Source organism: Sus scrofa, chromosome 2 (assembly GCF_000003025.6).
Source record: "Sus scrofa isolate TJ Tabasco breed Duroc chromosome 2, Sscrofa11.1, whole genome shotgun sequence".
Classification (NCBI taxonomy): Eukaryota; Metazoa; Chordata; class Mammalia; order Artiodactyla; family Suidae; genus Sus; species Sus scrofa.
In genome coordinates, this window is record NC_010444.4 from 97,365,901 (window position 1) to 97,380,862 (window position 14,962).

General features: G+C 37.4%; 1 long non-coding RNA gene across 4 annotated transcripts in view; it reads right to left on the bottom strand.

The window, feature by feature from the left end:
* The window catches only part of LOC110259422, a 622,305-nt gene that overhangs the window by 564,468 nt on the left and 42,875 nt on the right, over positions 1-14,962 (bottom strand). For 3 of the 4 annotated variants that reach the window (XR_002341816.1, XR_002341813.1, XR_002341814.1), the window contains exon 2: positions 3,155-3,210. This is a non-coding gene — a long non-coding RNA (uncharacterized LOC110259422). Of the gene's footprint in view, positions 1-3,154; positions 3,211-4,834; positions 5,078-14,962 lie in introns of all 4 variants that reach the window. The other variant, XR_002341815.1, reaches the window with a different exon arrangement.

Consider the following 14,962-nt stretch of genomic DNA (forward strand, 5'->3'; position numbering starts at 1 on the left):
TTCCACCACAGAAGAAAAGGTCAGCATTCAGATCAGAGTAGACAGAGCAGGACCAAGTCACAAGAATGAAGAAAAAGTTTAAGAGGCAACTAGATCTTAAAGTCAGAGAGAAACTGACTGGTATAGGTGACCTCATGCTGAGTGCCAGAATATTGGCCCCGTCTGTGGTAAGGAGTCAATAAACTCTGATGACAGAAGACAGTTTCTCAGTCTGATAAATCTGCCAAATCTTTGCATTCTAGAAATGGATGATACAGAGTGGCATGCTAGGTTATGTAATAACTTAGTATTTTAATAAAGTCATTGGATCTCTTGTGCCCTATTACCATTCTCAGTGTTTGTAAATACAGCTCTCAACATTTCAACATTTTTCTCCTTTACAGTTGGATGAAATCTATTCATACTCCTAAACAGACCCAAATCTTAAATTGAAGTGTCCTCCAGAAGGATTAGAGACCCACTTCTTTCATATTTGAGATCAAGACAAGCTTGTGATTATAAAGTGGAACTGCTGATCAATGAACCATTCCAGTGCAAAACAATCCAAATCTCTTTATCCAAAGCACTTTCCTGTCTTAATCTGCATTTAGAGGGTAATTAATTTCACCTGTTGTTCCTAAATGATGACTACAGTTTCAGCAGGTCATAGGATCAAAGGAACTAAGAGTAATCCTGAACAAGAAGCCCCAGCTATGTCAAATTACGTTCATGACTCCAACAATGGTGTTCCTGCTCTTGGCAAACAAACCTGGTTGAATTTCAACCACTGCCAATACTCATGGTGTTCTGGTGTAAAAAAAAAATAAATAAAGTACAACATTCTCTTAAACTAGACTCTTTTTTTCGTAAGAAAACAAAGTATAATATATGGCATGGGCTCTGAAATTAAAAACATCTGATTTAATCTCACTTTGCATTGATTAACTTCTGTGAACTTGGAGAAATTATCTCCAAGACCCTTATCTGCAAGATGAAGCTATTAATAATACCTAGCTCTCTAGCTCATCAAAGTGCTGTAGAGATTAAGATAATTGTATGTAAAGCATTTATAAGAGCACATGGTAAGTTTTTGTTATCATTCTTGTTGCTGTTGTTACTCAGGCCACTCCAGTCTCTAGGTACCATGAGGTCACACACATAGGGATCATTTGTGTTTTAAGGGGATTTGTCTTCCCTTGAGAAAGTAAAGTGTCCCCACAAGTTTCTTCAGGGAAATTCCAAGGGAATGTTGCTTTTCTTCACAATCAAGCACAATCTATGACAGTGTGCCCTCCATCATGTTCTCCCTATCCTGAGTTATGTCCAAGGTCTATAGCTTGAGGAGACCACTGTCACTGCTGCTGGTAAGAATATTTGTATCTTAGCCTAAGATGCTGCCTTGTGATAGTCTCAAGGTCCTAGTCCACTGAAGCCCCAGTGACATCACACCCCATTACCAAAAGCAGAGTGACTAAATACTGGAGAACAACATTTTCTAGCTAGGAGGTACAGCTCCACCCTTCAGACAGTTCAACTATGGCTCCATGCACTAAGCCAAGGTAACTATTTCTGAAAGGAACCCAGGCTATCCTTCAAGCTCCTTTCACCAACTCTCCCCAAGTCAGCATGCAAAAAAACCCTTTTAATAGTGATTAGTACAAGATCAAATGGTTCAGAGTTAAAGTGAAAAGCAAGGGATCTGAGTCAAAAGACTTAGGTTTAAGGGAAAAGTGACAACCCCTCTGTCCCTCAGTTTTGCTTTATTTTGTTTTTAGCAGTAAAACTGATAGAATAATAGGACCTAATTTACACAGAAGTCTAGGGGGAACTAAATGAAATGAAGTATGTGAAAAATAGCACAGTGCCAGGCACACAGCACTGGCTCAGTAAATGATATCAATGACATCAGCTGTCACTCCATTTCGGCGAGTCATGTGTTATGGACTAAATGTTTGTGATTCTCCAAAATTAGCAATTTTAAAATCTAATTCCCAAAGTGATAGTAGTTGTAAATGAGGCCTTTTGGAGACAATTAGGTTATGAGGGTGGAGCCCTCATGAATGTGATTAGTGCTCTTTTAAGAAGCCAGAGGGCTAGTTCACTCCCTGTCCACTGTAGGAGGATACAAGTGAGTGGTCTGCAACCTGGAAGAAAGTGCTCGCTAGGGTCTAACCATGCTGATATCTGGTCTATAAATTCAGTCTTCAGAGCTGTGACGAGTTTAAGCCACCTGGTCTGTGATAATTATAGCCACTCAAACTGACAGAGACACTATTGTTCAAGACAAAACTAAGGTTTCTTCCATGACCTAACAGAATCATAATTGTTTCTATTCCTATATTTTTTCCCCTGTTTTATTGGTTACCATGGGCTCAGTAGCTATTGGGATTAAAAACCCTTTAATGATGAGAAAATCATATGGAACATTGTTTTTCAAAACTAATAATCAATTGTATTCTATGTAAAGTTGAAATATCAGGTTGACAAAAGATGCATTCTTCATTTTCTATAAGCTTGCCACCCAAGCAGATTAGTTGAAGATTATGATACATTGATTTAATTAGTTTTATAATCATTGTTTCCCAGTATCACCCCCTTGTTTGAAACAGTGAAGTAGGAAATATGTTTATATACATACATATTAAAGTAGCTTAACTGATAGTAATAACATATGTATATCACTAATAATATAAAATGTTATTTCACCTTTGTAATTTAATTCTCACAACTGTATCACATTTAAAACTCACCCAGCAGTAGCACAGCAGATACTGTTTCTTTGTTATGTATAAGTACACTAAAGCTCAGAGAGGGTAGGTAAATTGGACATGTACATGTCACACAGCTGGTAAGGATGAAGTCAGCATTTGAATCTAAGACTTTGCAATTCCTATACCAATGCTTATTTACTGCAATACCCTTAGTTAAAATTGTTTGCTCTGAGTGATTTTGCTATATATGCATATTGGTATGCTAATTCATTACCCTTCATTCTGCCCAATTCATTTACTGAACTTTTAAAAAGAATCCATTTCACCATGTATGACAATATAATCCCAAGTATCCTCAGGATTCCTTATCCTTCTCTGACCTCTTGAGTTCCCACTTAAGAAAGATTCTAGACAAAGAGAATCCAGAAAGCAATTTAGGAAAGAGTCAAGAACTATGAATTTACCTTCGCTGGGTTCACCTGAGACTGGTTTTGCTGGATTTTCTGAGGCTCTGATGGACCTGTGGGATAACACAAAATTGAGGATGAGAACGAAGACAAACTTTGTCTTTTTTCCTTCTTTCAAACTTTACTAGACCAGGGGTTCTCAACTCTAGTTGCACTTTAGAAATAATCAATGAGCTTTCCAAAAATCCCAAAGCTTGGGCCCTACCCAGACCACTTAAGTCAGACTACCTGGAGGAGAGGCCAGGATATGGGTATTTTATAAAAACTCAGGCGTTTACCATATGTAGCCAGGGTTTGAGAGTCAGAGTGCTGGGATTGCTGCCACATCTCAAGGGCAATGCTAAGTTGGGGAGCAAGGATGATGCTAAGAATAAGCACCTTCCATTGCTACGGAGAAGGGCAGAGACCTTCCAATAATGAAAGAACTGTGATGTGCCTGATCCAATGGCAAAACCAATCTGAAGAGACAGCCAGATCCGACTCTTCATATCAGCCTTGGCAGCAAATGGTGGAGGAGTACAGGAAAACTTTCCACATGCTGCCTTAGTTGTTTCTAGAGATTAAGGATTATCCTATTCCCAATTTTCATTGTGTCCTCTGTGATTGTGTTCTTAATGTCATTAGGGCTTTGTTTATTGGTGTGATTGGTTTAGGAAATTATTCAAAATGTATCCTTCAGAAAAGAATCTGGAAATTAAAAATATAACAATTTTACCCCTACTGCATATATCCCACACATATATATAGTAGGGATAAAATTTTATATATATATATATATATATATAGAGAGAGAGAGAGAGAGAGAGAGAGAATGATAAAGAAATAAATGTAACAAGAAAAACAAATATAACAAGGAAAATTATTTTCATATTTGTTTAGCAGTATATTTAATTTATAACTCCTTTCTCTCATTGTTGTAACTGCTGATATTTACCATAGAATTGAGATCACAGCATTTACTGACATTTCTTCAATATTAAAAAAGTGATCCATTGCTTTTTGCACCAAAATTCATATTGAGAAAAATCTAACTTTGCCTTTAATTTATATGACTAAAAGTGTTCTAATGTAAAATCATTCTTTCTGTATTTGCAGTATATTTCAGAAGACGTAGTCTTTTTACCGCTATTCTTCACTTGTCCCACATGCCCTGATAAAAATACAAGTTATAGATTCAAGAATCTCCATAGGAATTCTTTAACTTTGTATCAACAGACAAAGAAATCATTCTTGAAATACATCTGATGACATGATAGACTGGTAAAGTCAAATCTCTCCAGAAGCAAAAATTAACTATGATTACTTGATGTAAGACATCACTCAAACCAATCAAATGTTATTTTGGGAAATCATAAATTTATATCTAGCGTCAGTTTGTCACTCATTAAGTTCTTATAAGAATGATTAGGAAATTATCTTAATAAGTAAACGTTAGTCTTAACCTCTTCTTAGTTTGATGGCTTAAAAATGTAAGTTAATATCAATCCACTAAGTCTTGCTAAAAGTCTCTTCCTGCTTGGAGAGTTATTTATTCTAGTATTAATAAATTTTATCCAGGACTGACAAGGAAATTCTTGCATTGTGCCATTCCACAACAAATTTACCTATCCCATGTTAGCAAAGCTTTCAAAATATGAGTCTATAACTAATATTAATAAATATTTACTGGATACCTACTATGTTCCAGGCACTGAGTGTTGTGCTCAGGTTAGATGAAAATCTCATTATCTAAAAGTGTTCCCATACACAAAAACTCCACTAGCAGACTGCAGTCTTGCCAAGGTGCTGTTTCAGTGACTGACATGGATCACCACCTCCAGCAGTCAACAATGACAGAAGGCAAAGCTGATTAACCGTGAGTCACTGATCCTGCAGCTGTATTTTGCTTGTCACTCCTTCAAAGATGCTTACTTTGATGACCTAAATTGTGTGGAAGAAAGAAAGCACAAAGTAGAGGAACAGAGAGGTTTTAGAGCCACAAGAAAATCAGCTTTTAAATAACTCACAGAGATCACAGAGGAGGTAAATGCGGTGGCAAAAAAAATACAAAAGAGATTCCATGAACTTGATGATAAAAGAGTCAATTTCCTCTCCAATAAATTTTTTTAAGTACTGCAGCAAGAATAGAACCAAAGATTCTCCTTCATTGCTCAGAGGAAGAAAGGTCTAATCAAGGGAGACTCTCCAGCCTTGTTAAGGTAGTGCAGTGATTAGTTATAACATCTGCTCCTCAATGAAAAGTATGACTCCTTAGATTTGCTTCTAAATTACTCCTGAAAAAAACTGTCTACAGTACTCACTTTCATCCTTATTGAGCCTAAAGTGGGACAAAATTTCTAATCTATCACTGATCATTTATCAATTCTCAGAAATGATAATAGCAAATTTTCTCAGACTGACTCGGGTTTTGTTCATCAGGACTATACAGCATGTTTGAATGAGGCTAGGGGCTTTATATCTACAATAATTTCCATATTTTCCACAAAAAAAAAATCAGGTAAAATGGTGATATAGCTCAAATTTAGTCCAATTTATTATGTTTTAAATATTTCTACATGACAACAATGAATAGGCATGATGACTGAAAATGTCTAAAAATAGGACCATGGCTAAGATCTTCTATTTTACCCTAATCCACCTAAATTACAGTAAAACCTCAATTATTTGAACTTTTGAACAAAAGTGGCAAAGTGGACATCCTTGTCTTATTCCTGACCTTAAAGGAAATGTTTTCAGCCTTTCACCCTTGAGAATGATGTTAGCTATGGGTTTGTCATATATGGCCTTTATTGTGTGGTGGTAGGTTCCCTCTATGCCCACTTTCTGGAGAGCTTTTATCATAAACATGTGTTGAATTTTACCAAAAGTTTTTCTGCATTTATAAAGATGACCATATGGTTTTTATTCTTCAGTTTGTTAGTGTGGTCCATCACATCAATTGATTTGTATATACTGAAGAATCTCTGCATCCCTGGGGTAAATCCCACTTGATCATGGTGTATGATCCTTTTAATGCATTGTTGTATTCAGTTTGCTAGAATTTTTGTTGAGGATTTTTATGTATATATCCATCAGTGATATTGGCCTGTCATTTTATTTTTTGTGGTGAAAAATATACATTATTTAAGGTTTTCTGAGATACCATCAGTAAATTAGGAAGAGAAGAAAATTGATGTCTTTAGATTGGGGGTTGGCAAAGCTTTTCTTCAAGGTCCAGAATATATTTCACTTTACAAACCATACAGTGTGGGTCACCACTACTCAATTTTGCCTTTTAATTTGAAAGCAGCTTAGACAAGGCTTAAATAAATGGGCACAACTGTGTCCAAAATAATACTTTATTTGGGAAAACAAATGGTGGTCCAAAGTTAGCCTGTGGCCCTACTTTGTCAACACCCATCCCAAATAACCTCAGGACACATACACGTAAAAGGATGCAATGCTGGTGCTTAGAGGAAGCTTACAGTTAAAAAATCTACACAGAGAAAGTAGGAGAATGTCAAACATGGGGTTCACGTAATAACAGCATCTTGCCTATGTCCTACATGTTTGGTTCTCTGTACTCTAAAATAATACCTAGGAGTTCCCTTTGTGGCGCAGTGGTTAACGAATCTGACTAGGAACCCTGAGGTTGCGTGTTCGATCCCTGGCCTTGCTCAGTGGGTTAAGGATGCGGCGCTGCCATGAGCTGTGGTGTAGGCTGCAGACAAGGCTCAGATCCTGCCTTGCTGTGGCTCTGGTGTAGGCCAGTGGCTACAGTTCCAATTAGACCCCTAGCCTGGGAACCTCCATATGCCGCGGGAGCGGCCCTAGAAAAGGCAAAAAGACAAATAAATAAATAAATTAATTAATTAATTAAAATGTCCACTTTGGGAATAATATTGAATGACTTGAGTCTGTATTACTGAAAGATCTCTTAAGTTACTACTGAGTCTTTATTATTACATCTTAAAGTCCTACCTTTTACAGCTGATTTATTTCTCCAAGAAATAAAAGGAGGCCATTCTAGATTTCAATAGCCCACTAAAACAGCTACATCCCAGCCTCAGAATCCTAAAACAGGGTCTTTTTTCATTCAATTGTTGAACTTTCCTAAACACAGTATTTTCAAACTATGTAAGGTTTTTTTCCCTCCTAGTTTTCAGAATCCCTGAAGTTCTTCCAATTAAAAAAAAAAAAAAAAAAAAAAAAAGCCATTTTCTTTCCACTTAGTAGAGGACATTCCACTTGCAAAGAGAATTCCTAATCCCCTCCACAGGGCTTAACACTATCATAAATTTCCTAGACATGCTGTCACCTACAGAAAAAACAATGCTGCCTAAATGCTAACCACTCTGGGGCAAACTGGATGGCATAAGGATGACAGTGACTGCACATAGTTGAAAATAATATTAAAGAGACTTGGAAAAGAAGTATGCTTTATCTTGCAACTTAAAATAAATGCTTACTTGAACAAAAAATAAAATAATTTTTTCCAGTGCTAAAAGCAAATAAGTGGATTTTCCAGAGACTCAAAAAGAAAAATATTTCAAGTCTAAGATATACATAGATTTCAGAAAGATTTTTAAAAGGACTGGGAAAGTAAGCAGTGCAATCAATTAATCAATTAGAAATTCTTAGTGATGTTAATTATATAAATATACAATAATGTGCATATATAGTAATAATTATAAAGAGCAAAATACAAACATTATAGTACTACATTCAATCATTTCAATCTAAAGAAAAGGAAATTCCAAAGTGTTTGCTTTGAAAGCTCATAGAATTATCCACGTGTGAAAAATCCAAAATTGCTGTAAAGTGTAAAAATTATCCTTTTTCAACCTACAGGTAAGTCAAAATTACTGTGCAAATTCTCTTCAAACTTTCTGAAAAGGAATTATTGAGAAAGAAAAATATCTGAAGCTACACAATAGAAACTTCAGGAATAGAAGAAAACTTTCCTCAGTGCCTGTTTTTATAGAGCACCTGCTTTTATATAGCAAAATAAATTACCCTCTATGTACACACACTCTCTCCACTGTATATTTATTAACTGATTCAACACTATTGTATTGTGTGCAACGTAAATTAACTTGTGTATGATTTATATGTATGAACATGTATATATCATATGAATATAATGCTGTGTGTGAATCTCTCTGTGAAAGCAAAGCCAAGGAGAAGGCCTAAGGATAAAGAAGACATATGCAGGTAAAGTGACATCCAGCCACCTAGGGGCACCAGAAATTGCACTTCAGAGCAGGTTATACATATACAAATGATATAAAGGTTGATGTTAGAGATAATAATGGGAATATAGATGAGAAAAACGTGACCTGAAGAATACTTTTCTAGAGCATAGAAAATGTCAGTGGTGGGCAAAGATGGAGAGACACATGCTCTTGGGACAAGTAAAAATTAATTAAAGGGAAATTAGTTATTTTTAAGTATTTCTGAAGTTGCATGCTAGGCTGCTTAAACTTGTGGGGTTTTTGACTGCAATTCACAATGGCAAAACCCACAATTTTCACTTCTACAGTAAGAGAAAGGAGGCGCTGGCCATTAACTTTTCTCCTTACCCTGTGGCAAACCTATATGCAGCTACCTTTTATATTCAAAAAACAATGTACCAAATTAGTAAATTAGATTTGAGATGTTGCTTGTATGGGAAACAATTCACAGTGATACCAGAGATAAGGAATGCTCTTGTTATACTAACACAGCAATCCTCCAGTCACATGGGCCATCACGTGTGTTTGAGTTATCCCATGGATACAGCCATCCTAAGAATACAAGCAAAGAAAATCCAACACTGTAGCATATTATGCAGTAATTTCCACCGAGATGAAAACATTGTAGTCATTATAAAAGTCAGACTCTAGATTTCCAAACTAATAGCAATCTAGTTTTTAATTTTGATTTAGATATATGATGCACATATATCAGATGTTAGTAGTTGATTAGAGAAGCAAGCAGGAGAAAGAAAAAAAAAAAAAAAAAAAACTCTTGGCCCTAAAAATCAAGAAGAAACAGTTCCTTTTTTAAAAATGGCAAGAATGACATCTTATAGAATGCAGGGGGGGAAAGGAAATCAGAATATCCTCTCCATCTTCACTCCCAGGAAGACCAACATTCCCCTTAACAAGAGAAAAGAGCCCACTGTGAAGCTAAAGAGCCAAGCACACATGAATGCCTAAGACCAGAAAGTTTTAAGAAATGAAGTAGAAACAGTCTGGAAAAGCAACCAGCAGATGCTCACAGGCCTGGAAGCAATTCATGTACCATCCTTAATGCCCAGCTTCCCTGAAGCATCTGACTTTAAACCCCAAGATCTCTATACCCTGTCCTTTAGAGACAGGCCTGCTTACCTGGCTATCCTTCATTCCCACTTAGATTAGCTCAGGCCCTTATTGTAGATTTCCAGGTAAGACTACCTTCTGAGAGCTGAAGACAATCAGAACATGCTACCCCAAAATATGCTTCCTTGGGATCTAGTTTTGTGCTCAAGTTTCATAAAACAGAGCAAATGCAGGAAGAAGCTTTCTCTGAACTCCCCTCATCTGCCTAAAACAAATTTCCCCCTCCCACTACAGAAATTTCATCAACCAGAAAAGATGGACTCATCATAGGAGAGGAAACAATAAGTCCACACCAGCTCCTGACAAATTCATTCACAAACTATGGTATTCCTCATCTATTCTTCTAAAGGCTCTACATCTTTTCTGAAAATCATTTACTACCCCAGTAACCTACATTTTCCTTCCCCTCCCCTATTACGATAGTATAGGAGTTTCCATTTTGCATCAGTGGTGAGGAACCTAATTAGTATCCATGAGGACGCAGGTTAGATCCCTGGCCTCACTCAGTGGGTTAAGGAACCAGTGTTGCCGTGAGCTGCAGTGTAGGTTGCCGATGCAGTGCTGATCCTGTGTTGCTGTGGCTGTGGTGTAGGCCCGTGGCTACAGCTCTGATGCTACCCCTAGCCTGGGAACTTCCATGTGCTGTGGGTGCCGCTCTAAAAAGACAAAATATATATACAGTATAAAAGCTCTCAACTCTTATAATTTGGGGGAGGTATTTACTTTTTTTCCTGTGATGCCCTCTTGCATGTAATATTCAAAATTATTAAGTCTGAATAAGTTTTCTCTTATTAATCTGTCTATTGTCCAATTATTTCATAGACCCAGCCATCAAACCGAGGATAGTAGGTTGCTCCACCCACTCTACCTAGTCTCCCTAGCACCACCCCATCCCAACCATGCTGCTGGTTGCCCAAAACGGGCATGTCAGAATGAAATTTTTAAAAAGGAAGAAAATGGTCTTTGATATTTTGAGCAGGATGATAATTTTTTTGGTAGGTTTGCTTTTGTTAAAAAGCAAGTGTCTCCACATCACATTAGTTTTAAGAAATCTTGCCAGAAAATAATGGTAACAGTAATAATAATAATGAATAATAATGGTGACATATAGGAATTTGTTTCAGGCTGTGAATGCTTTGCCAACACCAAAGTCAGCCATGTCTCTATGGCTCTCCAGGGCCTATGCAAAGTGAGCTGCCAGTTCTCCATGACTGAGAAAACCATAGCTGGACAGCTGCTGCGTTCCAGGCCCCAACTCAGTGAGTGCTGGGAGTTTGGTCCTCGCCTCTACCAGGCAGGCCTAGACCTCACATTCCCCCACAAAGGCTGCGGACAGCAGCAGCCACTGCAACCACTCCATAGCCAAGTTGCCGGAAACTTCCCTGCACCACATCCAATACGGCTGACAGGAGCCTTTGTTCGCAGTACATTTGATCATCAAAATAGCATCACATTTCCCACTAGAGAAATTCAGTTTTGTCTCCATTTCAAGTAGTTTGAGATGTGGTAATCAAAGGGAGACACAAATTTTGAACTTGAGCTTTATGTTGTGACTAACATTAATTTAAATACCCTACATCAAGGAGTGGGGCTGTTCCTCCAAACTGCTTTAAAACCCACCACAATTTTTCGTGGTTTCAGAAACCCTCAATGCAATCTGCACTGCATTATAAATTTTGAGCAGAGAATCTTATCTATATTTTCTTGTGCATTCCAAAACTCCTTAAAATACCAATCAGAGATGGTGCCCACATTCCAAGACCAGTGCCACAATTTTGCTAAAAGTTGAGGGAGAAAAGATTGAAAGTAACAGATGTTTGGGTTGCCTAGTCTTGTTATTTTCAAGACTTCATCAACAATGCAAAGTTTTAAATTAGAAATGTACTATAGTCCTATTGTTCCCTATGGAAATTTTTAACTAAAACCAGAGTCTAAGAATTCATTTTCAAACAAAAATTCTAACTTTGGTTTAAATAGGAAAAAATAATCTTCTTCGAAGGGAAGAACGTTCTCTCTGATGAGCCCCCCCGCTCTTCCCACTCCTGTGAGCACCACATTGGGGTACAGGATTTAATGGTGGGTAACTGCCCTTTCCTGCTCTTGCAGACTTGGTGACTGCATGGGGTGTGCTCCCTAAGCTCATGCTATCCAAAAGGGCGGTTGTAGGGGATACTCACAGCCCTATTACAGCAAAACTGTTTTGTGGGTCTGGTCCCACTATGCTTGGGACAGCTCCATGTGAGGTAGCCTAACACTTCAAAGACTGGAGAGCTTTAGAAGCTCCTCCAGAAGGCTTGCTGCAGCAATTTAGCCATCCACACTGCTCATCCCCCACTAGGTTTTACATTCCCTAGATGGAAAGTTATTAGCTCCCTCCTGGACTCAAAGGATGAGTGAACAGAGTCCATTGTTTACTCTCAATTCTGCATCTCTGGTGGCTGTTGGTTCACATGTTAGCCAACTTCAAAGAGACAGCAACACAGGGCTTAAATTATACAGGATTTCAGAAGAGCTCAGATCCAGAGCTCTGGGGACTGAGGATGGACCAACAAGTAAAACTGGTACAGTAGAGTGAGTTGTATTTGAATGTGAATTTATAGGAGGAAGCCAGTATCTTCTTGATGTTGTTCTTAAAATCCTTTTTTCTTCCATGAAAGCACTCTCAACTACTCAAACCCACAATGATCCCTCCATTCTCTGAGCTCTAAAAAATATATCCAGTGTCTGCTGCCAACTAAGCACTTTATTATATACCCTTCTGTATTAGTATTTTTAATACTGACTTCCCAAATTGATTTTGAGTGTCTCAAGGGCAGACAGAAAGTTTTACATTTGCTTTCAGATCCTATCACAGGATTAGTGGGGATGGGGGATCCAAGAGAACCATTTGGCATAAGCCTCATATTCAAAACAAGACTCAAATTTAGATTTTTGATATCTTCAAATGAAATTATACCTAGATTTTCATAAGACATACTGGCAAGAGTTTTAAAAAGAAGCATTTCATCCAACAACTTTAAATTCATCACAGCTTCTGTGATCCTTTTTGGCATTACTTTATTTTTTAATATCCCAGGAGCCTCAAAAAAAGAGACGTGGCTTGGTTTACCTCAGATTTTCTATAGTGCTGGTACTATGTTACAAAAGATACACTCATAAAAAGCTCCTAATGGGTCAACAGATATTTTTTAGGTGGAAGGAAGATATGTAAAACTGGCATGGCACTTCCCATGACCTAACCAGAATTCAGAGCCCTGGGACAACTGAAAAGGACACTAGCTAGACCAGTTGGCACCCACCTCCTAAAACATGTGTCTTCAGAGTCCTTCCTCCTTGTGTAGGAAGCAATAACATTAGTATCAAAAGGGGTAGGATACCCTCCTCTTTGGATAACAAACTCTAGAACTTAGACATAAGATAGCCCTTTGAAACTTAAACTAGTAAAATCCAGAGACAATGGCTATGCTTAACCTAGCCATGCAGGAAACTGTCATGGATGGCTGAAGGGTTCTAAAACCCCCACAGCTTCAATCAAAGTGGTCTCTGGAAGTGATTCAGAGAAGCAGGACTGGAATGTGACTGTCTATAGTCTTCAAAACCCCATATACTCTTTGGAGAAACATATTGTGGAGAAAAATATGTCAACAGTAAAGTGAAACACAAATCAGTCATGAGTTCATTGTGTGAGTTCACTTTATGAAGAAGCTCCAGGACAGCTGGTCACCTTCTGGTGACACCTCCAAAATTGTGCTTATCTCTCAAGCACCTTTTTCTGCCTCATTCTTGATTTTAGCTGATGTGGTAATCATTATTCCTGCACACCAAATCTTTCTGGCTCTCTGCCTTTTGGAACTTTATAGAGTGGCATTCTCTCATTCTTCTTTGTATTTAGGCATGGCCTTCTGACATGTGGCCAAGGAAATGTGATTGATATGAGAGCCAGTAAATGATTTATCCCACTTTCATTGTCCTGCCTTGCCCAGCATGGCTCATAAAAGCACAAAGATGGAGACCCTTCTGCCTAGGCCCTGAGTAAGAACAAGCAGAGCTCCACTGCTGATCAGTGAGGACTACTTGCCATGAGGAAAAAAGAATTTATTACTTTAAGCCATTAAAATCTTGAGACTATTTCTTGCTACAGTATAACCCCTTCTATCCTGATAAGAGCAGATATTAGCTCAAAATGTTGAATCCCCTACCTCCTAAACTGAAGTACCTTGGGGTTATACTTCTATATTCCATGAGATTGTAGAAGCTATGGGATGAGAAAGACTCATATTACCACAGCATCCACTAGATTCACTAATTTTAAATATTTTTTGTTGTATTTGAAAGTTACTAAGTGAGTAGATTTTACATATTCTCACCACAAAAAAGCAGTGGTAATAATATGACGTGATAGAGGTGATAACTAACGCTAAGGTGGTAATAATTTTTCAATGTATTAATGTATCAAATCAACACATTGTATATCTTAAATTTATACAATGTTTTATGTCAATTATACTTTAATAAATCTGGAAAAAAATTGATCTCTTGTGGAAAAATATAAAATGTTATTATGTATTAAGACGAGTGCAAAAATGTCACCATTTTTTAAGATAAAATAGAAAACATCCAAGAAATTTACAGGCATTGGTTTAGAGGATGAAATAAGGAATTAGAGCAGAAAAGGGACATTTGAGAGAAGTAGCCTCAATGAACAGAAGAGGAAATTGAGGTGCAGGTAATCTGACTTCTCCAATGTCCCCAGCTACTTAATGCAGTCTAATTCCAAAACTCTCCCACCACCTTGAGTATGTAGGAGAATGATTCTCCTAGTGTTCCCAGAGAGGACAGAGAGAGATCCTCATGTAAGAATTAGGCATCCTGTCTTCACTATTCACTTTCAGGTGGTTCCTTAGGTTGATGGCAGTGAGGTGGCTGACTCTAACATCAAACTGTCAATTTTTCACAAAGAGAGAGATCTAATAAATATTCTGCTTTCCTTTCTTTTGCAGCTCTTCACTTTCTAGATAAAAATTAGACAAAGAATTTATCTTGCCCTACCTCCTCATGCCTCCAAAATTTTCTAGCATTTGATCTTCATAATCTAATCAATTGTCTCCACTTCAGGTTAATTAAGTATAATGAGTTTTTGAAATGTGTGTGTGTGTGTGTGTGTGTGTGCGTGTGTGTGTGTGTGTGTCTCAGAGATGGTTCTTCAATGCTAAACAATCACTTTTAATAGGTGCCTTTGGAACAGGCAGAATTTTAAGTCGATTACCTTCTTCAGTCAGCTGAGTATAAGATCGCTGCTTAAGTATTATATTAGGCAATATTTAGAAGTAACATTTATGTTTTGTTTTTTAAGTTATAACCTAATTTTGTTGTTGTTCTTCAGATTTATAATTTTATGAACCTAAGTTTTTAATTGGAAGAATTCTTTGAGAACAAAGAAAATGACTTAAAAATCATAATTCAT